We start from the raw sequence: 22,895 nt of genomic DNA on the forward strand, positions 1-22,895 counted from the left end.
CCCCACCACCAAAGTGAAGCCCTCACCATGGAAACAGATTGGATTAAATGGCTCCATGTTCTGAATCCATCTCACAGGCAATAGGTTGCCAACCCCTGCCCTTCACTATAGCTGTTGACAAGGGGTTTTCTAAAGGTGATCACTATCTACCGATATATTTTTAACTACCATGTGTATGTACTGTAGCTCTGAAAAGAAAAGCTTGTACGTATAACTATATTTAAAAATATACACTATCAAACTTTTATACAAGTTTTACCCAAATAAAATTACAAGCAAGTTCATGCAATGGCTTGTCGAACCATTTTTTAATTTCACTTCATCCCATGTTGATCAAAGAAATCCCCTCTCTTCAAGGATTGCTATGAAACTAATTCTGATGTTTAATTTTCCAGCTGCTTTTCCACCTTCTCATAATCTGGTGGCTATAATGAGTTACCTGTGCTCTTACCTAGTTACTAATAAATTTAGCGTCAAAATCCTGTTAAATCAGTTAAAGTATTGCCTTAGGATTACTTTCTTGATCCTTTGATTACTGATTTTTCCCTCCTGAGATGTCATTTAGGCATAAGTCTATTACAAACTAAAATCTGGATCCTGAATTGTGCAGGATAATTGCCTGCATATCTGGCACTATGCTTTTAAAGAGCACTGTTCTTGCTGGCATTTCTTGCTCATCATCGTATGCAAACCCCGCAAGTCCCACACTTAACTGCTTTGATTCAGAGAGCATTCATAGGGTAAGTATTTGGAAGCATCTTCTGTTTTACATAAACCTTCATCTTCACATAGGGCTGCCCTGTGGTTTCATCTCTGCCCCACTTACACAAGAAATACATAAATGCAAGAGAAACTTGTGGTCATCTTGAACAGAAACCACTGTACATCACAGCTTATCGTCCTTAGAATATGCTCTAATACAAACAGGTATTCAAGTCTTAAGGAAATATGGGATGGAGAATTTATTGAACACATTCACAAAGACTAGGCCCCGTCTCTTTAGTTGTCTGTCTCAGCAGTCTGTTCTGGCGGGTGTGAATATAAACGAGGTGGTACACTTTTTGCTTTGAATATTGCACCAATTGATTCTCCCTGGCTGAATTCCCAGAGTCTATGAGTATCATAGTCCCCTAATGAAGGCTTCATAGCATTCTTTTGAACTGATTCCTGCCAATATCAAAGTAGCACAGCAGAAACAAAAATGCTACTGTGATGTTAGAAATCACAATTGTTAACTTTGAAAAGAATCCTTGGTATGCAGGTTAGAACAACACCATGCAGTTCAAGGAGGAGAATGATAAATCCATGGCAAACCTGGAAACAAACGAAATGGCCATTAGAGAATACAACCCTTTATGCCTTTGGTCCTACTTAGATAGTAGAGCATGATTTTAAATACAAGAATGTTGTATTCATTATTTAAAACCATTTGTTCCATGCAGAGAGCAGGCCTGAGAAATGGCTAAGCAATGATGAGAAAGGTAGTTATAAGTCAGGCTGTTATTTCACCAAATGAAGTTAGGAGAGCTGAATGGCTGCTGTATCTCCAGTCAAGCTGTGCTAAATAAAAATATCAGATCCTCAGGAAGAAAGAAATATTTTACATTGTTGTCTAGACCAACTGCTGAAAGTCACAGCATAATTCAGTAAAATATAAAGCTTGCTTAGACTTTCTATTTTAATAGTGTCTCTTTTACATGTAATCAAAATATTGTAAATGCAAACAGCTATGGTGAGAGAAATTGCCAGAGAAGGGTCAATTTTGACTGGCAACACAGCCCAATTATTGTTTCATACCAAGTTTTGATTTGAAAAATTCCAATCCAAATCCAGAGTTCAAATGCCCCCAGACTCCAGGGTAACTGCAGTAAAGCACATGGCAGAGCAAAGACAAGCAATGAAATTTGGATCGGAACATGTGCTGAACGTTGCAGCTCTCCTTCTTATACATAGTTCAGGAGCATTCTGATCAGTTTGCTTTAAGCCCATCTCAAGTGTTTTAGGCTAAAATAACTTTGCTTATTAAAGTTTGCAGTTGTCTTGATTATTCTAATACAAACCAAATGGCATTTAATTTTGAAGAAATTGCTTTGGACATGCAATCTGAAGAGGCAAGAAATGGAACAGACTTCCTTTATGCAGTGTTTGGGTTGTGGTTAAATTATTTAGGATGTTCAACAGGGTAGTGCAAATTTAAATCCTATGAGCAAAGCTAAACAAGCAATGTTAGGTAGCTTAGTCGCTCAATCTTTTGGTGTTCAGTCTGTTGGGTCTGTGCTGTGAAATGGCTCCTGTGGCTTTCATGTGGAAAATGAGAATGTTCTTTAAGGGCTGATGTGGGAATAAGGAAGTAAATACAAGAAAACTCTTACAAGCTCTTAATATTAACTGCACTAAGTAAGTGTAACTAACTGCATTAAGTTATTGATTTACCAGGGCTTGACCAAACAGTAGTATTTTTTACCCTTTTTTTGGGAAAAGTCAAAAAGTGCAAGGAAGTTAAATGAGTCAACTGCTAACTAGGTGACTAATAAATGAGGCTGATTATTTTTTCCAATCTTCTCTGTGAACTAGCCAAGAAGAAATTTATAGTGACCTAAATTTGTCTAGGACTCATTGACCCTACTGATTATATTATGAAATTTGAGGGGGGAAATAATTTCCTTGAAGATCCTATAATTCTAGATCAGGCCATTCATTTAACATTAAAAAAATGCTAAATGTAGAAAGGAACAATTTAACAAGATGTGTTAAGGAAAATTTGAACCATGTAAAGAAATCGAAGATTTTCATCTGACAATTCATCACCATAAAGAATGAGGAAGTGTTTTACCATATGAACTAATCTGCAATAAAATAATATGGCCACATCTTTAAGACAGAGAATAAATTGCAGATTTTTACTTGAGTAATATTTGGGTATATTCAATTCTCCATTACAACTTATTGTTGATGTGGTCTTGTACAAAGAGTGGCCTGAAAGGAAGTTCTACATGTGTTGGTCCCATTGGAGCCACAGCATCAATTCTTGTTGGTGATTAAACTTGCCAACCATTTTAAAGGCAGAACAGTAGATGTGTATGGACATTTTAAGGCTTTTAAGCGTAAATCCCAGTTGTAAACTTTGGCAAATTTGAATTCTGATTACCTTTCTCATCCCCAATTAACAGAAAATCAGGTTATGTGCACATACTGTAAAATTGTGGAAAGCATCTTGTTTCCCAGCACAACAGAATCAATTAACCTATTATATGTTATCTTCCAAGACACAACAAAGATTCCATTTGGAGAAGCTGCATAAAGAAGAAAAATATCTCTGCTGCATCCCCACTGCACAAATCCACAGCAACTTTGGTGACAAAAGAACCATGGCCAAAAAGACTTCATCTGCATGAAACTTTTGCCTGGTTTAGGTCACTCTCTCAGCCCTAAATATAAGCCAAATACTAGGAGCATTTATACACATACTCCAGGGTGTAGAGAGGGGGCACTTTACTTAGAGTGGTTCTAAGAGCCGCTCTAATTAAAGCACCTGAAGCATCACATGTAAACAGTGACCCTGCACTGAAAAATGACAGCAGGGGCATTTTAACTAAAGGTCATCAGATGAACTTTAGTTAAAGCACCCCCACCACCATTATTCAGTGCAGGGATGCTAATACACAAGATAACAGGAGTCTGCTGGAGGACAGTAATTGCAGCATGTCAGAGCAGCCTCGCTGCTCATGTATAGTTGCCTTAGGTTAGCCCATGGTTTTTGTCATCAGAACTCCAGGCTGAAATTTGGTTTCATAATAAGATCAATAGTTGGGTACAATACCATGCAACAAATGTGACAATTTTCCTGGCACATCACCTGATGTTAGCATATTTACTCAAATATAGTTTCATAGTTTCTAGGGTTGGAAGGGACCTGAACAGATCATCAAGTGCAAGCCCCTGCCCTGGGCAGGAATAAGTGCTGGGATCATAATACCCCAGCCAGATATCTATCCAACCTCCTCTTGAAGACCCTCAAGGTAGGGGAGAGCACCACCTCCCTTGGGAGCCCATTCCAGAGCCTGGCAGCCCTAACCGTAAAGTAATGCCCCCTGATATCAAGCCTGAACCTACTCTCAATCAATTTGTGGCCAATATTCTTTGTTATCCCAGGTGGTGCCTGGGGGAACAGAGCCTCACCTATTTTCCGCTGGTCCCCCCGGTGAGTTTATAGATGGTTACCAGATCCTCTCTCAGTCTTCTGTTGTGGAGACTGAATAGTTTCAGGTCCTTTGTCTATCTTTGTAGGGCCTGGCCTGCTGCCCCCTGACCATGCAAGTGGCCCTCCTCTGGACCTTCTCAATGTTAGCCACATCCCTCTTGCAGTGCAGTGCCCAGAACTGGATGCAGTACTCCAACTACAGCCTGACCAGCACCGCACAGAGGGGAAGGATCACTTCCCTGGACCTGCCTGTGATGCATCTGTAGATGCACGACAAGGTGCGGTTACCCTTACTGACGACTTCCTCACATTGACAGCTCATGTCCGTCCTGGAGCCAACAATAACTCCAAGATCCCTTTCAGCCACTGTGTTGTTGAGAAGGGTGTTCCCCAGCCTATAGGTATGTTGCAGGTTTCTTCTCCGTAGATGTAGCACCTTGCACTTATCTGCACTGTATTCCATCCTATTCTCATCTGCCCACCGCTGTAACCTCTCTAGATCTAGTTGGATTCTGTCCCTCCCCTCCATTGTGCCCACTTCTCCCCACATCTTTGTGTCATCAGCAACTTTGGACAGCGTGCTTTCCATGCCCACCTCCAAGTCACTGATAAAGATGTTGAATAGCACAGGCCTGAGGACCAAGCCCTAGGGAATTCCACAGCCCTCCAGGTAAAAAGACCTGTCCATCACCACTCTCTGGGTGGAAGCATCAAGCCAATTTGCCACCCATCTGACTGTGTAGGCATCAATGCTGCAGTCACCTAGTATTTTTTATGAGCATGGGGTGAGAAGCAGTGTCAAAGGCCTTCTTCAAGTCCAGGTAGATGACATCTACCTCAACTCTCACATCCAAGGACTTTGTGACCTGATTATAAAAGGAAACAAGGTTAGTCAGGCAGGATCTTCCTGCAGTGAACCCTTGTTTGTTGCCCATGAGAATTACATCCCATGCTGGGCCTCCGCAGATGTGCTTCTTGATAATTTTCTCACAGGTCTTCCCAAGGACCAGGGTGACACTAACTGGCTTATAGTTACCCAGGTCCTCCTTGTTCCCCTTCTTGTAAATGGGGATCACATTGGCCCTTTTCCAGTCCTCTGGGACCTGGCCAGAGCACCACAAGCACACATATAGCCATGCCAGGGGCCCTGCTATGAACTCTGCCAATTCGCTTAGTACTCCTGAATGAAGAGCATCTGGACCTGCTGATTTAAACACTTCCAGCCCCTCCAGAAGTTCCCTAAATAGATCGTCCCTGACCCTAGGCATGGCATTGTCTCCCCTGAGCCTGTCTGTAATCCTAATGTAACCCAGTCCCTGCTCAGAAATATAGAGGCAAATAATTCATTGAAGAGACCAGCTTTTTCCTTTGCTCCAATCACCAGATTGCCAAACCTGTCCTGTAGAGTCCCCACGTTACCTAGTGACTTCTTCTTACTCCCTATGTATTTGAAAAAGGACTTTTTGTTATCCTTAATTCTGGTTGCCAACCCTAGTTCTGTCTCTGCCTTGGCCTTCCTAACCTCCTCCCTGGAATCATGAGCAACGGAGGTGTAATCCTCCTTGGTGATAGCCTCTTGCTTCCACTGATTGTATGCCACTTTTTTTGCCCTCAGGCATCCCTGGATGCTTTTACTGATCCAAGTGGGTTTTTTAGCACTCTTGCCTGCTTTGGTTCACATTGGGACTGACTCCCTCTGAGCTGGGAGGATCATCTCCTTAAGGAACTACTACCTGTCCTGGACTCCCATCTCATTGAGGCTCTGAGTCATTGAAGTCTGCCCTCCTGAAGTCAAGGACTTTTGCCTTACTGCTTGCTTTCACCACCCTGCACCAGATAGTAAATTCCAACAGCAGATTGTTACCAGATTTGCCTGTCACTTTGGGGTGTGCTCATCTATTAAGGGCATGTTTCTGGGGTCTCTGTAATTCTATCAATGTGCTGCTTGTGTTACTTGCATTTCTATATGGAGCTGTATCTCTCACTTCTGCAAGTCCTCACCCCCAATGGAGCTATCTTGCAGGACTCATTTTCAATGGGGCTGGGTTCCTCCAACCACCAAATCAGTCAAACACATATATGCACATACATACACTGATTAACAACACAAGCCTGAGCCAGGCCAGGTTAATTAGCATCGACAGGCTAACACCCTCATATGCCTTTAATTCAGTTCATTAGGGCAACAATAAAATGTAGTCAGATACAAGCACACAGGTTAACAGAGCGCATCTGAGTCAGGCCAGACTATTCAGCATTGATAGGCTGACACTGTCATGTACATTGAACTCAGTTTCTCTCTTACTTCAGCAGGACAATAATAAATGCAGTTAGACATACATACACACATGCTAACAGAGTATGTCTGAGCAGGTTGGGTTCGATCAGCACTTTCAGCTGATACCCTCATGTACCTCAAAACTCAACACATCCCAGTCTCTTGTCACAATGGTCCTAGTAGTAACCCCCTTGAGAGCCCACTGTAGTACTGGGCGTTACAGGGATCCTTGGCTTAGGTAAAAGAAGCATTGCTGCAGAGCAAATGGGGAGGTCAAGGGGAAGAAAGGGTAAATGAGGTTCAAAGAGAGAGTATAGCAACCAGCTTGACCATAAAAGTTATTTATTGCCAGGTATATGAACTTATGATGATACTAGTAATAATAGCCATACAAGAGTGACAAATAAACATTTAGAATATTACCTAGTTTCAATTAGGTTTGGGGGAAAGTCTAGCTCCAGTTTAATTAGCAAAAGTCAGGTTTAGAAAGCTGTGCCAGGAGCAACAAAATAAAAGTCAGGTTCCTGGAGTCAGAGAGACAGAGAGAGTTGGGGTCTCACCACACAGTGAAGCTTGAACCAGTCGAGGTTCCCTGGTGTTTGTTGGAGCTTGCAGACAGACAGAGTTCTCAGCATGACCTGTGGAGGGATTCTGGGCAGAAAGAGAGTGGAGCTGGTGCAGCTTTTTGGATCCAAGCACCAGGACAGAAACTTGAGCTTGGGTAGGGGGTTTTGTAGAGAACCAACAATGGCTCAAGGGAGAACACTAGGGTAAACAGTGGCTCATCTGAAGGATAATACGAACTGATCACTCTTGGCTATGGGTGGCATTACCCTGAGGGATCTCACAATAGACAGGCAGATTCAGTAGAATTGGTCTGATAAATGCTGAGCTGGATGTGTGTAGATGTGGGTTGATTAGCAATACTCCTCTGCTTTTCTGATCCCAGAATTCAGTGCGGCCCATGCCTTGGAATCTCTGTTCTCTCTCCTGAATGCTAATGAAGGTGCATGCCTGTCCCATCTCCCATTTAAATGAGTTGTCATCCAGTTCCAATCCTGATGAAAATGAGACCAGGGGAGTTTCTTCACTCCTATCCACTTTGTCTGGAGAGGTTTAGGTGTATCTCCCACTGCATCTTCCTTGTCTATTGTAGGTCCTTCCTCTAATCAGTTCTTGTTCAGGCAGAGGTGAGGAGGGGGAGAGTTCTTTGTGAGTCAGACAGGCTCTGTACTGTGTACTGTGCCAGGGTTCCCCAAGAACACAGAGCTGAGAGGTAACACAATGCTCACTAATGACTAGGTAGTCGAGCACCTGCAAATTCCTCACCAGGTCATCACCTGTGGCAAGGACCAAGTCCAGCAAGGCATTTCCTCTGGTGGGACTGTGTACCTCCTGGGTTAGGTGGAGGACTTACATGCAAGCTAAAAACCTACATGAGCATTCAGACCTGGCTGGCTGATCCTCCCAACAGATGTCTGAGTAATTTAGGCAACCCATGACAACCACATCCCTTGTCCTTACAGCCTCTTTGAGCTGACCTGAAAATTTAAGGTCCAGCTCATCCCCCTAGTGAGGTGGTCTATAGTAGACACCAACTATTAAGTACCTTTCCCCATGACCCCTTGCATTCTAACCCAGAGCACCTCAGTTTGCCCCTCTTCTGAACCCATCCTGATTATTGAGGATGTATACTGCTCTTTAACATAGAGCTCTACACTAACCCTAACCTCCCCACCTTTTTTCCCCTACTCTATCTCATCTATACAACCTATAGACCTTGATGTCTACTGCCCAGTTATGGGTAGAATCCCACCAGGTTTCTGTAAGCCCAACCAGGTCCAGGTTTTTGCTAGCTAGCAGGAGGGTGAGTTCCTCCTGCTTATTCCCCATACTTCTAGCATTTGTGTAGAGGCAATTTAGACCTTATATGGGTATTCATGCTTCCCTCTTGTTCCCAAGCTTGCCCAAGCCTTTGTCCTTACCTAGGTTGCTCCTGCTCGCATCACCTGGCTTGATGTCAAAGTGTCCTCCTGTACCTCTTCATTCCCATCTCCCAATGAACCTAGTTTAAAGTTCGCCATACAAGATCAGCCAACCTGGAAGAGAAAACACGCTTACCTTTCGGGGAGAGATGTAGCCCCCTAGCATGTCTCCTGCGCAGAAGTGTGGGTTGTGGTCAAAGAATCTGAAGTCTGCCTGGTAACGCCAGCTCTGAAGCTGCCAGCTGACCTCTCCAATGCAGGCCTCATGGTGCTGTCCATGTTTGCTCATTGGAAGAACAGATGAGAAAACCACCTGTGCTCCCGTCACCCTAAGCTTGGCCCCCACAGCCTTGTAGTCTTTCATGACACGGTCCGGACTACTCCTGGCAGCGTCATTAGTGCCCACATGGATGAGAAGCAAGGGGCAGTGATCAGAGGGCTGGATGAGGTCTGGGATCATCACCATGATATCCCAAACCCGAGCTCCAGGCACACAGCAAACCTCACATGCCATGGGATCTGGATGACAGATGGGTCCCTTTGTTCCCCTCAGCAGGGAGTTGCCCACAACTATGACATGACGTCTCTTCTTTTTCTTACCTAGTCAGCTCTCAGATCACTCATTGATGGTGGCAGGCTTCTCCAGTGCGCTTTCCCCCACTGCACACTCCTTTATTGCAGCCAGGGCTTCATATTTGTTCCCTAAACACACCAGGGGGGCTGTTTCTACAGGGAGAGGTATGGCCCCGGAGGTGACCATCCTCCACTCACCAGCATCTGCTTCAGGGCATTCCGTCACAGCTTCTCTGCCAGGGTTATGACAGGGCTTTTCCTCCCAATCAACATGGTGGGGTGGGGAGCCTCTCACCTTAAATTCATACATAAAGAAAACTTCCTTAAATACATTCTTTCATTAAACTGCTGCAAAAAGAAGTGTGTTCAGTAGTTTGAACCACTGAGCATTTAATAAATACATGGCCCACATGGGGCACCAAGCCTGGACATACTGCAACACCAGGCTAGCACCAGACAGGCCAGAGCCAGCCCTGATACCTCCCCCTTGGTGCCAAAAATACTGCAAGGTTAGGTTAGTACAACCCATATGACAATATATGATAGTATCCATTGTGCTCAGTCCTACTGTATGTTGATTTTTTTCCAAGTCATGGTGAGCCACTACATTCAATACATTTTAGCTTTCTCTTTACTCCCACAGCTGAGCTGCACCCTTTTCCATTTCCAATGAGTCCTCTTTTTTAACTGGCCTTAAATATTTGGAAAACATAACTGAACAAACTCCAAACAACTTACCCAGAATCCCTCTGTTGCCCCCCCCTCTCTCAGACTGCCATATATGATTAATGCATCCCTCCCTGGCATGAGATCATACTGGACCAGATTGAACCTCATCTACATATACATTTTTGGAGGATCCCAGGACTCTGACCAGAACACCCAGTTCTAGTCATGAGTGGTGGGGGTGGGGGTCATAATTTGCACATGGATCTTTTGTGGAGGGTATCTGGAATAAACTCATACAGTGAGCAGTGCTGAACTGTTGGGTTACCATGAATTTAAATGCTCTGTCTCTGCTGGGGCTCAGCCCAATGAACTAGATAGTAATCATGAGCCTTTTGGCTTTGGACTGTCATGCATAAGGGAAACACCATGTATCTGGATCCAAAAAGGCAGTTTTCCTTAAGCCCTCCCAGGGATAACTGTTCTTCTGGCATGGTTTAGTATCCACCGAGGTGTTGGAGCTTAATGCCCATTTTATGGAAATAGGAAGCTCCTCCCTAGCTTGTTCCTGTGGCCATATGGCTGAGGGCAGGCAAAGCTTGGGGGCATCTGAACCCCAAGCCTCTGGACTTGGGCCTGCATGTAGAATGCCCACCAAAAGACTTTGGAAATACCTGAAGGCCATGGTGGAGTAGAGGATGTTTGCTGGTTGTAGGGCCACTTACAGTTCTGGACTGACTCATGGATTTGGACTTGACTTGGCTTGGAACATGAAAAATTTCTTTAAAAGAAAAAAACAATGGGCATGTCCACATGAGGACATTTACTATACCATTGACTAATTAACTGCATGGTAAGTGTCTCAGTATCTACAGGTGCAACCCTATTAAGGTGTACAAAACTAAGTCTCTGCAACACAGTAGTATTTGCAAATACAAGTACTATCCTGTTGTAGAGTATTTTTGTGTGCAGCAGTGCATATGTAGGGCTGGCTGGGGTAGGAGGGTGTTTCAGTGCAAGAACTGCCTACCAGCTAGCCCCACACTAAAGCACCTTCGTGTCCCAGTCAGCCCCTCTGCAGCACACTGAGCTCAGTTTGAGCACCCCTGGGTGGGAAGGCCAACTCCCTGGGCACTCTACCAGCTGGGATTACTGCAACCCAGATCAAAGTGCTGCAGTCCAGGCACACATGTAAACCACACTCCTGGAAGATTTCTGGGAGCACTAAACTATGGAGCAATAAGATCCACAGTTTATGACTGTGTGTAACCTGGATGGTACTCCAAGAAGTACCCCCTCTCCAATTGAAGGAATCAAACCAGGTGCACAAGCACTGTGGGAGGTGTAGGGACTCTCCTCCCACTATAAAGCAGAGCCAGACCATCAGTGGGGACTTAACCATATACCTTTCAAAGACAGAACAGTACTGGGAACATAACCAGTATAAACCAGGGGGAATAGGGAATGATACAACACCCCGAGGAGGCAGGATTCAGCAAAGGTTGTCAAATAACAAGGAATATAGGGCCTAGGTACCTGGAGGGTGAGAAAGGGGGAAAACACAATTTCTGCACTGCAGAAATTTCAACACTGCAACAATTTCTCCCTGTTACTTCACTCACCCCACCTGGGACTTAAACTCCAGTCTCTCATGATGCAAGGCAGAAACTCTACCACACAGCCACTAGTACTGGTACAATGTTAAGCTTCTAGGGGTCTTGACCTTCCCAGAGCCCCTGCCTCACATCAAGCTTCCTGGCCTCTTACTGGAGGAGCTGGAATCAGAGCTGGGAACCTCTCAGGTTGATGCTCAGATCCTTGGTGGAGATGAGGAGCCTCTTCTGCTGACCACAGCCTCTCATAGGGGATCCTGGAGCCCAGTGGGGAGCTTCTCCTGCCGGCCACATACCGCACTGCTGAGTGTCCAACTGCTGCCTGCAGGTTCCACACCTTCAGGTCTATATATATAAGGTCCATATGCACTCCTATTAGGCTGGAGTAAACTAATTTACTCTACAGCAGTGCATGTGTAGATGCTGGAGGGGCTAACTGCCTGATGATTATCCTCAAGCTGAAGCACCCTTGTGCCCCAGCCAGCCCCTTCACAGCACAGGGAGTAGCAGATGGGGGGGGGGCCCCCAGGCCGCATTTTGCCCACTCCTTGGTTAGAACATGGGTTTTCAACCAGCATGCCAAGGCATCCTGAGGTTATGAGATCCTTTTGAGGGTGCTGCAAGGTGTGAGGAGATAAGCACACACTCTTCTCCACTCAGCCCTCAGGCAAGGGGATAAGCACAGGTTCCTCTCCGCTTGGCTCTAGTGTAAGGAGGTAAATTCATATTTGTCCTGGCAAGCCTCTTTACAAGGAGATAGGTGCGGACAGAAATGCAACTTCCCAGTATAACTAAGAATGATTTTCAGGAACAATCCCCTGGATCAAACAGAAGTTTACTGTTGGTTCCAGGGGGAGAAGAATCTAGCTGCTGGCTGTAGCTTGCAGACAGTTGCCCTAGCAATGGCCCCTCCTCCCTGCGAGGCTACATAACTTTCAGAATGGGAGTGGGGGAAAGGGAATGGAGGCAGTTTGGTTGGGGGGGGTTCAGCCCCTGCTGGAAGGTGGAGTGGGTAAATTGGAGCCCCCTCCCCCACCTTGGGGGGGCTCTAATCCACCTGCCCCTCCACCATGCAGTACCCCAGACTGAACCCCAGACTGAACTGCCCCACCCCCTTTCCCTCCTTCCATTCTGAAAACAGCTTGAGGCTGGCAGGCAGTACAGACAGATGTCATAGAAGATGCTCTGTTTTGAAATGTCTCCATCTGACCCCTCATGCAACAAGAGGTCAGATTTTCACCCAATCAGTTATTTTTTAAGCTGTCCGCAGCTATGCACTTGTGTTTGGTCGTGGTTACAGACTTCTTTCTGTGGCCCGATAAGGCAAAATTTTCACTTCTGTCTTTACCCTAAGTGCTTGCTCCTTCCCTCTTCCCCTCCACTCTTCCACTGCATGAGGCAATAAGCACAGAGTTGTCCATACCCACCTGCAGTGCAAGGAAGTAAACTTATGATCCTCCCTGCTGAGCTCCTCTGTGAGGACCTACATGCTTGTTCCTTGCCCCCCCCACCCCCGCCCCAGGAGTTAAATGTTGCAATAAATAAATTTGTTATTGAAATGGGATGCCACTCAATTTGCAGGAGCTATGGAGGGGTGCCAGGAGCTTGAAAAGGTTGAGAACCACTGAGCTAGGACATTTTGGAGCTTACAGAAAAAATGACTGTGGGAATATGACAGAGGACTATAAAATAATAAATAATTCAGGGAAGTAAATTGGGACTTACCACTTCTCACTATACTAAAACTAGGAGACATATAATGAAATTATTAGGAGTGGCTTTAAAACAAACAAAAGGGGGCTTTTTCCACATTGTGCATAGTAAACTTGTGGAACTCATTGCCACAGAATGTTTTAAAGCCTGACAATTTAGTCAGGTTCAAAATGGAATTAGATCAATTCATGCAGGATAGTCCCATCGGTGAGTATTAAACGTGATAGTAGGAACCTTCAAATTTGGTGTCTTTTTAGAAGCTGAATGGGAAGCTGAAAGCTGAAGGGGAGGAGAGGCAGGAGACAAACTGGTCTCGATAGGCCTTGCATAAATATTTTTTCCCTTAGCATCTACATGTCAGTGGAGAAGCCAGCTCATTTGCAAAAAGTCACAAAAGCTAGTGGCATGGAAGGAACTTTTGGAAATACTAATGCTAGTGATAGAGGTTCCAGGGGGAAGGAGCATGGAATTGGTGTTGGGAGAATATACAACATGTATTTCCTCCCAAAGACTTTAGTTAGGACGGGAAATAACTACAGAACCTTTTCTAGGACTCATATGGGTTGCTCAGGGGAAAAAATTCAGGATTTTTCTCCTTGTAAATTCTTAACAGGGAGTTAGGACAGGAATGTAGATCTCAAATAGAAGACAAACCTTCTTTGCATGGTCCCGCTATATCTCAAAAACAAGTATTGACACCACTATAACAATTAGAAACGTCTAAATTACATGTAGACCATTTTTCTATGGCAAGGATGGGTTGGACATGTCATTGTGGCTTCCCCATTGTCTGTTTTTGAGAGTTTTCAAGCCATGCAAGTGTTCCTTAATTGACTAAATTTAACTTTTTAGGAGTCATTCAAGTTTAGAAGTTGTAGTTTTATATTTTTGTTTCTCTAACATTTCTCATCTTCTGCAAGCCAAGTTAAGCCAAAAACTAATTGCCAAAACTACAACAAATATTTATTGTTGTCATATCCAACTTTACAGTGACAAACCTGTTACTAACGGAAGTCTATATACTAAGCTAGCTTCCACTCATGAAAAATAGGAACATGATAAACATCCACATTAAAGTGATGTGACTTCAGTGTGCAGCAAAGTTGAAAAGTTTTAGCCACAGTAAACTACTAGGAATGTGATTATCTCTCAGAGATGTAGAGCAAATGTGACCTGACATTTGGACCTACAGTTGCAGGGACAGAGAAAAGAAAAGGGAGCCATTAACAGCTGTTTGAGAGAAAGAATGATAATGTCTATGCTGATTAGTCCTAATTATGATTCCAGGCAAAAAATCCACATCAAGAGGACTTCTGGTTTGCATGCTTTTGCAATCAAATGTCTGCAGACAGCAGAGTTAATGTCACATGTGCAACATTAACCTAGTCCTCATTAAAGTTTCCTATTCTCTATTAATATTAGAGCCAGCTTAATACTCTTAGTATTACTTTTTCATATTTTATTCAAATACTTCTTATGTCCACAGCACTATGGATGATTGAGTAGCATTATATAAAATAAGATTTATTAAATGATAATATTTAACAGGTACTTTATTAAATAACTTTTAAAGTACTTTACATCTTGGTTTAATTAAATTTAGTCAATTACATGATCAAAGACCATTTTTTTAAAAATACAGATGTCTTATTTTCAACAACTTTAGACATACATGCTGAATTTTTCCCATGTTTTAAAAAATACCTACATTATTTTCAGCATTTTGGAGGGAAAGAAGCATGAATATATTTCATAGATCTCATAGACATTAGAGCTGGAAGGGACCTTGCAAGATCATTGGGTCCAGCCACCTGCCCAAGGGGCAGGAAGTCAGCTGGGGGCAAATGATCCCAGCAAGATAGGTATCCAAGTGTTTCTTGAAAGTGTCCAGAGTAGCTGCTTGCACCACCTCTGGGGGAAGTCTATTCCAGGCCTTGAGGACTCAGACAATAATGAAGTTTTTCCTTATGTTCAGCCTAAAATGGTTTTCCAGAAGTTTGTGACAGTTGGACTTTGTCTTCCCTTGGGGTGCCCTGGTAAACAGACCTCTCCCAGGTCCTGATGTACACCCCTTCTGTAATTATAGGCTGCCGCCAAGTCACCCCTGAGCCTAAACTTCTCTAGGCTGAAGAGTTCATAGCTTTCAGCCTCTCTTCATAAGCCCTGCTCTCTTTTCCTCTGATCATGCGTGTGGCTCTCCTCTGGACTCTTTCATGTTTCTCCACATCCTTTCTGAATTGTGGAGCCCAGAACTGGATACAGTATTACAGCTGTGGCCTCACCAAGGCTGAGTAAAGTAGGAGGATGACTTCCTGAGTCTTGTTTGAGATGCATTGGTAGATGCAAGCCAGGGTTTTATTTGCTTCGTTGACTGTGGTATCACATTGGTGGCTCATGTTCATTTTGTGGTCAGTCATGACCCCCAAGTCTCTTTCAATCATGGTGCTAGTGAATGTAGCACTGCTGAGCCAATAAGTATGATGCAGATTTTTCCTCCCAAGGTGGAGCACCTTGCATTTCTCTATGTTGAATGCCATCAAGTTTTCATCCACCCACCTTGTGAGCCTGTCAAGGTTGGCCTGGATCCCTATAGTTTGGCATTATCAGTGAACTTAGCCAGCCCACTTCTAACTCCAGCATCCAGATAATTAATAAATGCATTAAAGAGTACAGTACATTAAAGAGTACAGTTATGTAAAGAATACATTAAAGAGTCCAAGAATGGAGCCCTACGGGATGCCACTGGTCACCATGTGCCATGTTGATTCGGTTCCATCAAATATCATTCTCTGGGTCTGACCATAGATTCAGTTTCCCAGCCATCAGACCGTAACAATGTTGAGACTGCAGTTTCCCAATTTTGCCATGAGGACATCATGGGATGCCAGGTCAAAGGCTTTTTTGAAGTCCAAATATATGATATCAACCCCTTCTCCTTTGTCCAAGTGATGTCACCTGGTCATAGAAGGAAATGAGATTGGTTAGGCAAGACCTACCCACAGTGAAGCCATGTTGGCTCTCTCTCAAAATGTTGCCCTCCACTAGCCTGATTTTAATGGTTTCTTTGATGATTTTTTCCAAGATCTTTCCAGGAATTGAGGTCAAACTGATTGGCCTGTAGTTCCCTGGATCTTCCTTCCTCCCTTTCTTGAAGATAGGCACTACACTGGTGAACTTTCAATCTTCAGGCACTTCACCCAAGTGCTACAAGTCCTGAATATCCTCGTCAATAGCCTTGCTATGACATCAGCTAGCTCCTTTAGCACTCTTGGGTGGCATTCCATCCAGGCCAGCTGACTTGTGGATGTCCAGTCTTTCATTGTGTTCCCTCACAAGGTCTACACCAATGATAGGTGTATGTTTGCCCTTACCCTGGTAATCCTGCATCTTGTCAGGCAGGGTGATCCCTTTGGGCTGGTGAAAGATTGAAGCAAAGTAATTATTAAGGAGACTGGCTTTTTCTTGGGTGTCAGTTATCAGCTGCCCCATTCGATTTAGCAGTTGCTCTGGTTTTTTTTGGTTTTTTTACTTCCCATGTATCTGAAGGACTTTTTACTGTCCTTGATTCATGTAGCCAGTGACCACTCATCATAGACTCCCCTCCTTGTCAGATCAGGGTCTGTCAGGACCTCAACAACTAGGCTCCTGAGCTTGTAAAAGTCATCTTTCCTAAAGTCAAGGACTTCTGCATTGCTGACTAACTTGCCAGCTTTCCTATGGATAGTGAAAGTGATCAACTCATGGTCACAGTCTCCCAGGTTCCCATCAATTCTTAGCTCGCTGACTAGATCATCCCCTTTGGCCAGTACCAGGTCCAGCAGCGCTTTACCTCTTACCAGCCTGTAAACTTCTTATCATCAGAACCTACAACAGAAATTTCCCGAAGATGTTAGCCGAGGTTGAAATAACTACAGAGTCTTCTCTAGGACTCATACATGTTGCTGAATTGAAAGAATGTGGGACCTTTCTCTTTGAGAACTTCTAGGACTAGTATATAAATCTCTTAGTTCTCTGCCTCAAATACAAGATAGGCATGGCCCTGCTATATCTCCAAAACGAGTATTAACACCACTCTGACAGGTACTGGAAAGGGGGGGATAAAATGTACATTGGCAAATTTAAATCATGCATTTTAATACAATGGACTCTTATACACGCTTAAGTTCCTCCATGGGCCTGTTCACAGTACATCAAGGTAAGCACATGCTTAAAGGCCTCTGATGCATCAAAGTTTAGTCAGAGTCCATCTGTTTTACAGTTCCTTTCAGCTAACTTTGATGGGGGCGGGTTTCAGTGGAACAGAGAAAATGAGACTGGAGTTTGAAGTTACACATACAGTACACCAGCTTCCTAAGCTTTGGTTATCAGTTGAATATAAAGTTAACTGCTTTGCTCATATGCACTATCAGAATTTCTTGGGCTCAGTTCTCTGCTGGGGTAAATGAACAGAGTACTGCTGATTTACCATAGCCAAGGTTCCAGACCACCAGTGGCGGATGAAGTAGTTTCTACAAAACTAACTTAGCTGTGAACTTGGGTGACTCCAGTTTGTCAGAACACTGCAGAACTTAAATAAGGTTGTATACTTGTTTTATTACCCCCTAAAAGAAAACCTATCCCCTATCCCCCAAAACAATGGGGAAAATGAAAATGTAAGCAAAAAGATTAAAATTTTAGAAGTTATTTTGACCTGGAAAGACTAGGATAAATCTGAAACCTCTATGTAACCTTAATTACAGCATTTGATTTTCTTCTGCTATAAAAATCTCTCTTTGCTCTCACTTTGACATTCCTCCATCTGCATGATCTGACTCTCAAACCTTTTCCATTATTGAGCATAGAGAAGGCTTTCTAAGAATGAAATCAGCCACACAGGTGGTATCACCTACAGCAGAAAACTTTAATAATCGTTGGCCTAGGTCCTCTAACATTTTATGTTGTTAAGGGATAAAGACGGAAAAGCACTCCAGCAGAGTTCCGGTAGGAAAACTCTTATCTTAGGTTAGCAAAAAGCACTAACATTATGCCTTTTTGGTTTACTTATGATGGATGGCACCTGAGTTACACTAAACAGAGTACTGGTAGCAGCATGACTTTCCCTAGCTCAGGTGTGGCTGCTGTACAAGAAATTGTAGAGCATGTGGGACTAAGTCTTGTCAGAGAACTTATGGTCAGCTTCCTTCCTTTCTATTTTTTCCTTTTCCATTATGCTTGACATTTCTGAGTATGAGCTCTGTTATAGTGTATGACCCTATGGCAGAAGGCTGGCAAGGTGAGATTTCACTCAGAAAGATAACAAGGGCTGGGGTGGGGGAGGTATTCTTTTAAAAAGAAAAATATGAAAGTATTGGCCAATCTGGGTAGCCTGCTCTAGAAGTGCTTATGCATGAAGCTAGGAAATGATTTTAGTCACAATTCTTACCAGATAGAACATCCAAGCAAAACATGTTTCTCTTTTATTAATATATTTTGTATTAATGACATGGAGGATAAAATTAATTTGTTACCACCACCATGATTATATGAGAGCCAGACATTGGCAAAATATACCCAGTCCTGAACTTCATTAACTCTAGAGCAATAAAATAAAAATACTAGATTAAAAATTGTTTTGATCTCTTGGTAATTTGGGGGAAAACATAGGAATAATCTAAAAGCTCAAAAATGCTAATTTGCATCTAGGATATCTTTTGAAAATAATGTAATTTATCAGAAGAGGAGGGAAAAGCAGTGCTCATAGTAATGCTTGTGTCTCCCTCTTCTTTATTATGCTGACAGTTTCCTTCTAATATGAACCTGGAACAGACAACATAAATCTACAAAAGGCATTTAACTACTCTTTGAGGCAGAATGTTTAAAACTGTGTGAGATTTGGTGACAAAATGCTATGCTCTGCCTTTTATCAGCACTGAAATCAGTAGCAAATGTACAACTCACACTGAAATACAAAGAACAGAATTATGTGAATGATACTTACAGTAAGATAATGAGATATAGTGTTTCTGAACATTGCCTGATCATTTCCTACACTGTACTTGCAGCATTTCCAGAGTCCAAGGGGTTTGGAGCTACAGAAATAAAACCGAAAGGACTGATTTTTTTTTTAACTGGTCATCTCATGTAAACCATAATCCCCTTCAGGAAAGGACCTAGATTTATTTGGGTGAACAAAACAGGGCCCTGCTTACCAGATTTTGCATTTCTGCTAAATAGCTTTTTTCAGTTCCTGCATTTATATATAATAATACCTACTGCTTTGAGTAACTTAGCTACATTGACTAAATTAAAAAATACATGGATGCAAGAGAATCAAAAACACAAAATTAACCGTGAAGGAAGGTAAAGGCATGAGATAATTTATATTGATTCAAGGAACAATCAGAAGTCGTTCCCAAGATAACAGGTACAGACTCATTCCATGTGATAGAGGCAGATTATCTAAGCCACAATTAGCCTATTTATCTGAGTGTCTGTATATATGTAGCTTCCAAAACCCCTCGTGACCTGACCATTTCTAAGTGGAGTTTGCTAAGTAAAATACCTGTATGAAAAAGAAAAGTAGTTGTATGTTCAGATTTAATGGTACTTGCCTCAGCAGAAGTAAAAAGGTCATTTGATTTGCTGTAAAACCATAATACAGCTACAGAAAAAAAGTTTACAGTATTATGCTTTCTACACATAAAGAACAATGATTTATTTTCAGACTTTCACATTTTAGATTAAGTGGGAAAACAGAACAAGTGAGAACAAAGAAAGTTCTTTTTCCCAGGCAGTACTAAGCTGTATCTGAACTGAATACAAAAACTAACAAAGCACATATATCCATACATACAACCCAGAAGAAATACACATGATACAAATACAGAATTGAGCTATATGCCATCTTAAAATCCAGATTGGGGCCATTATAATTAAATGGTTTCTTTCATAAACTGTTAAATTGTTTGGCAATGTCTGTCCATTTCTTATGAGATTAAACTACAGGTATGTCTACACTGATATTTAGGTCTACCATGAAGTCATCATTAAACAGTCTAAAACACTTACGTTTCCATGCTTGTATTTTATCTTGTAGTCCATGCCACAGGTCTCCACTATGTGCTGTTTATTTATAAAGCAGAGAGAGCCCTTCTAGGGATCAGACTGTGAATACTTGTCTCTTCTTCTAACCTTGTCTCTATGGGAAAATGCAGAAGGCATGGAAGTCAGGAGCAGAAACTTACGGGAATGCTTGCTGCTGGCAGAACACAAGCTAGAGGGACTATCATAGGTGTTGGAATTAGGAGTTTGGTTAAAGGGATAGCTGGTGGGTCTAGTCATGAAGGCACCCTAATGTAAGTCCCACTAGACGAGTCTACACAAGATGTTTACTGCACAGTTGACTAATTAGCTGCACAGAAAATGTCTTGGCATCTACACATGAACCCCTATTAGGCTGGAGTAAATTAATTTACTTTGCAGCAGGATAGGACAAGTAAAAAACTCTGCAGCAACACACATGTAGACACTGCCTGCCTGGGGCACAAGCATACTTGAGTGAAGGGGCTGCCTGCCAGCTAGCCCTTCACTGAAACACCATCATGCCCCAGCCAGCCCCTCTGGAACACACTAAGCCAAGGAAAGTAGCCCCAGGCTGGTAGGCTGACCCCCATCCCCCAGACTCCCTGTCAGCCAGGGCTGCTCCGACCAGCTCCATGTGCTGCACAAGAATAAACTGCAGAGAGTATTGCTTTGGAGTTAATTGCTTCTGAAAGCATGTTCAAATGGCATGCCCAGGAGCATATAAACTACAAAGCAATAAACCCCAAAGTTTATTCATGTGCCTTAATTGCACATGTAGACGCTTCCATTGTCAACATCCTCAAAGACACTGGTTACAGCTGATACTACCGAGAGCTCTTGTCAGTCTCAGCAAATACCTCTGTCTGGTGAACCCCTGGGAAGCACACTAATCCTATCTTGCCTCCATCCAACACCTTTCAATCACTAACAGTCAAGAGTATTTTGAAAATGCATGAGGCTTTTAATCTGATATGCCAGTTTCTGCCCTTTGTTTGTAAGCATAAAGATGGGAGGGGAAAAATTCTAACCCAGCCTAAATGTATCTATTCAGATATGATGTGATAGTTCCACCCCAAAGAGTCTACAACAGAATGTTCCTGTTCCTATCCTGCAAATTTTCTGAACTGGATAATCTTTTGCAGAACCAGGGCCTTAAAAAGGCATGATTCGACAAATATGATTTGTAATGAGATAACTGGAAAAAGCCAAAGATCCAAAGGTACAAATTTGGAGTCTGCTAGAGCTAGAATTGAGGCTATGCCTATACTGCTCCTTGCTTAGAGACTTAGATCAGGGGTGGACAAAATCTGTCCTATGGGCTAGATCCAGCCTGCAGTGGACTCCATTTCCCAGCAACCCCAGCAGTGACAGCTCCTTCTGGCTGCCATTGCTGGACCCAGCCCTACTACCCAGGCAATCCATACTTACCACCAGGGGTAAGACCCAAGCAGGGTGCACAGCTGGGCAGCTGGGATGAGGCAGCAGCTGGGAGCAGGATGAGTGGGAGGGCCCAGGAAACCCCAGGATCTTGGGGTGGTGACAGTGTGCTGCTAGGGAAGACCACAATCCACTGCATAAATGCTCCTGCAACAAGCATTGTTTCCATGATCAGGGGTGTGCAGGGAGATGACTGCAGCTCGGCCCCAGCCCTGGCCCCGGCCCCAGCCCCAGCCCCTAAGAGAAGACCCTGGGATCAAGGGACCATGACAACGTGGGATTGAGGCCAGAGCTGGGGCTGGGGCTGGGGCCAGGGCACAGCCATGGTTCTGTAGGCAGGGGCATATGGGTCTCTGCCCCAGCCCTACACTGTAATGGCCCCATGCTGTTCTGGTGTAGCCAAAAGCCAGACCATGCAGTGTTGTTCTGCAGCCACTGGCTACAGCTGTCAAGTGGCAAGGCCAGGCAGACAGAGGGAGCCTCTCTGCCACATGGACCCAGCATGGGCCCACCCAAGACCCAACCCAGAAATCGGGGGGGATACGGACTCATGGCAGGGAGGCTCCCTCCTCCCCGCTAACACAAGTGTCACTGCTGGGACTCAACTAGCCACTCTTGTGCCTCTCTCGCTTGCGTGTTGGATGTTATGCACCTCTTGGGCTCACACCTCTGCCTGAGCTGGTGCCTTCTGCCTGAATCCTTGATCCCATGCTCACCTGCCATGACTTGATGACCTCAGCATCCAGGGCCATTCATCAGGCATGCTCATGGGCCCTAAGGTTCCTCCCGGCGGTTATTCTCAGGGCTCCGCCACCCCTACACCCCAGCCTCATGCCTCCTGTGTAGCGGCAATGAGCTGGTTGGTGTCTCGCTCCTGGGACCCTTGACTGGGTCCTGCTTGGGCCCCTCCTGATACTATCTGGCCCACAGTGCGGGTCAGCTACCCTCCTATACCCCTTGGGGCCTGGGGTAGAACCAAAATCAACAAGAAAGAAAAAGTAAGCCCCAAACACAAAACCGGTGTCTTGCCCCTTTAACTACCCCCCTGCACTTCACCGGGACACTGGCTGCCTCATCCCCTTAAGCACCCAGTTCCCTGCCTACTCTAAGGCACCTCCTGATCCAGAGGCGATGTTCCCTCCAGTGGCAATTCTCCCTGGACTCCTCGCTATCCCTTTCCCTTGGGTCGGATCTCTCCCGGAGTGCCTTCTGCTGTCCCTCCGCAGTGATCCCAGCATCCTTCCACCAGCAGCTCTGCAGCGTTGCCGAAATGCTCCTCTCCTTCTTCCTTGCTTCTGTCCTGGCCATTCCTGTTCTTCGGGTCCTGTGCCTCCACTCATCCCTGCTGCAGGGACCTCGGCAGCAGC

The 22,895-nt window shown here is 44.0% G+C and overlaps 1 long non-coding RNA gene across 3 annotated transcripts in view; it reads right to left on the reverse strand.

Annotated features, from left to right (window-relative positions):
- Positions 1–6,837: 6,837 nt before the first annotated feature.
- Positions 6,838–22,895, reverse strand: part of LOC149863621 (uncharacterized) — a 729,305-nt gene continuing 713,247 nt past the window's right edge. Inside the window, exons 11-15 of one of the 3 annotated variants that reach the window (XR_016442472.1) lie at positions 21,520–21,675; positions 20,077–20,206; positions 9,236–9,332; positions 8,465–8,578; positions 6,838–7,748 (exon numbers count right to left, since the gene is read on the reverse strand). This is a non-coding gene — a long non-coding RNA (uncharacterized LOC149863621). The remainder of the gene's footprint in view (positions 7,749–8,464; positions 8,579–9,235; positions 9,333–20,076; positions 20,207–21,519; positions 21,676–22,895) is intronic. The other 2 variants (XR_016442473.1, XR_016442474.1) reach the window with 2 other exon arrangements.

This window comes from Crocodylus siamensis, chromosome 5, assembly GCF_052110815.1.
Source record: "Crocodylus siamensis isolate JL-2025a chromosome 5, ASM5211081v1, whole genome shotgun sequence".
Taxonomy (NCBI): Eukaryota; Metazoa; Chordata; order Crocodylia; family Crocodylidae; genus Crocodylus; species Crocodylus siamensis.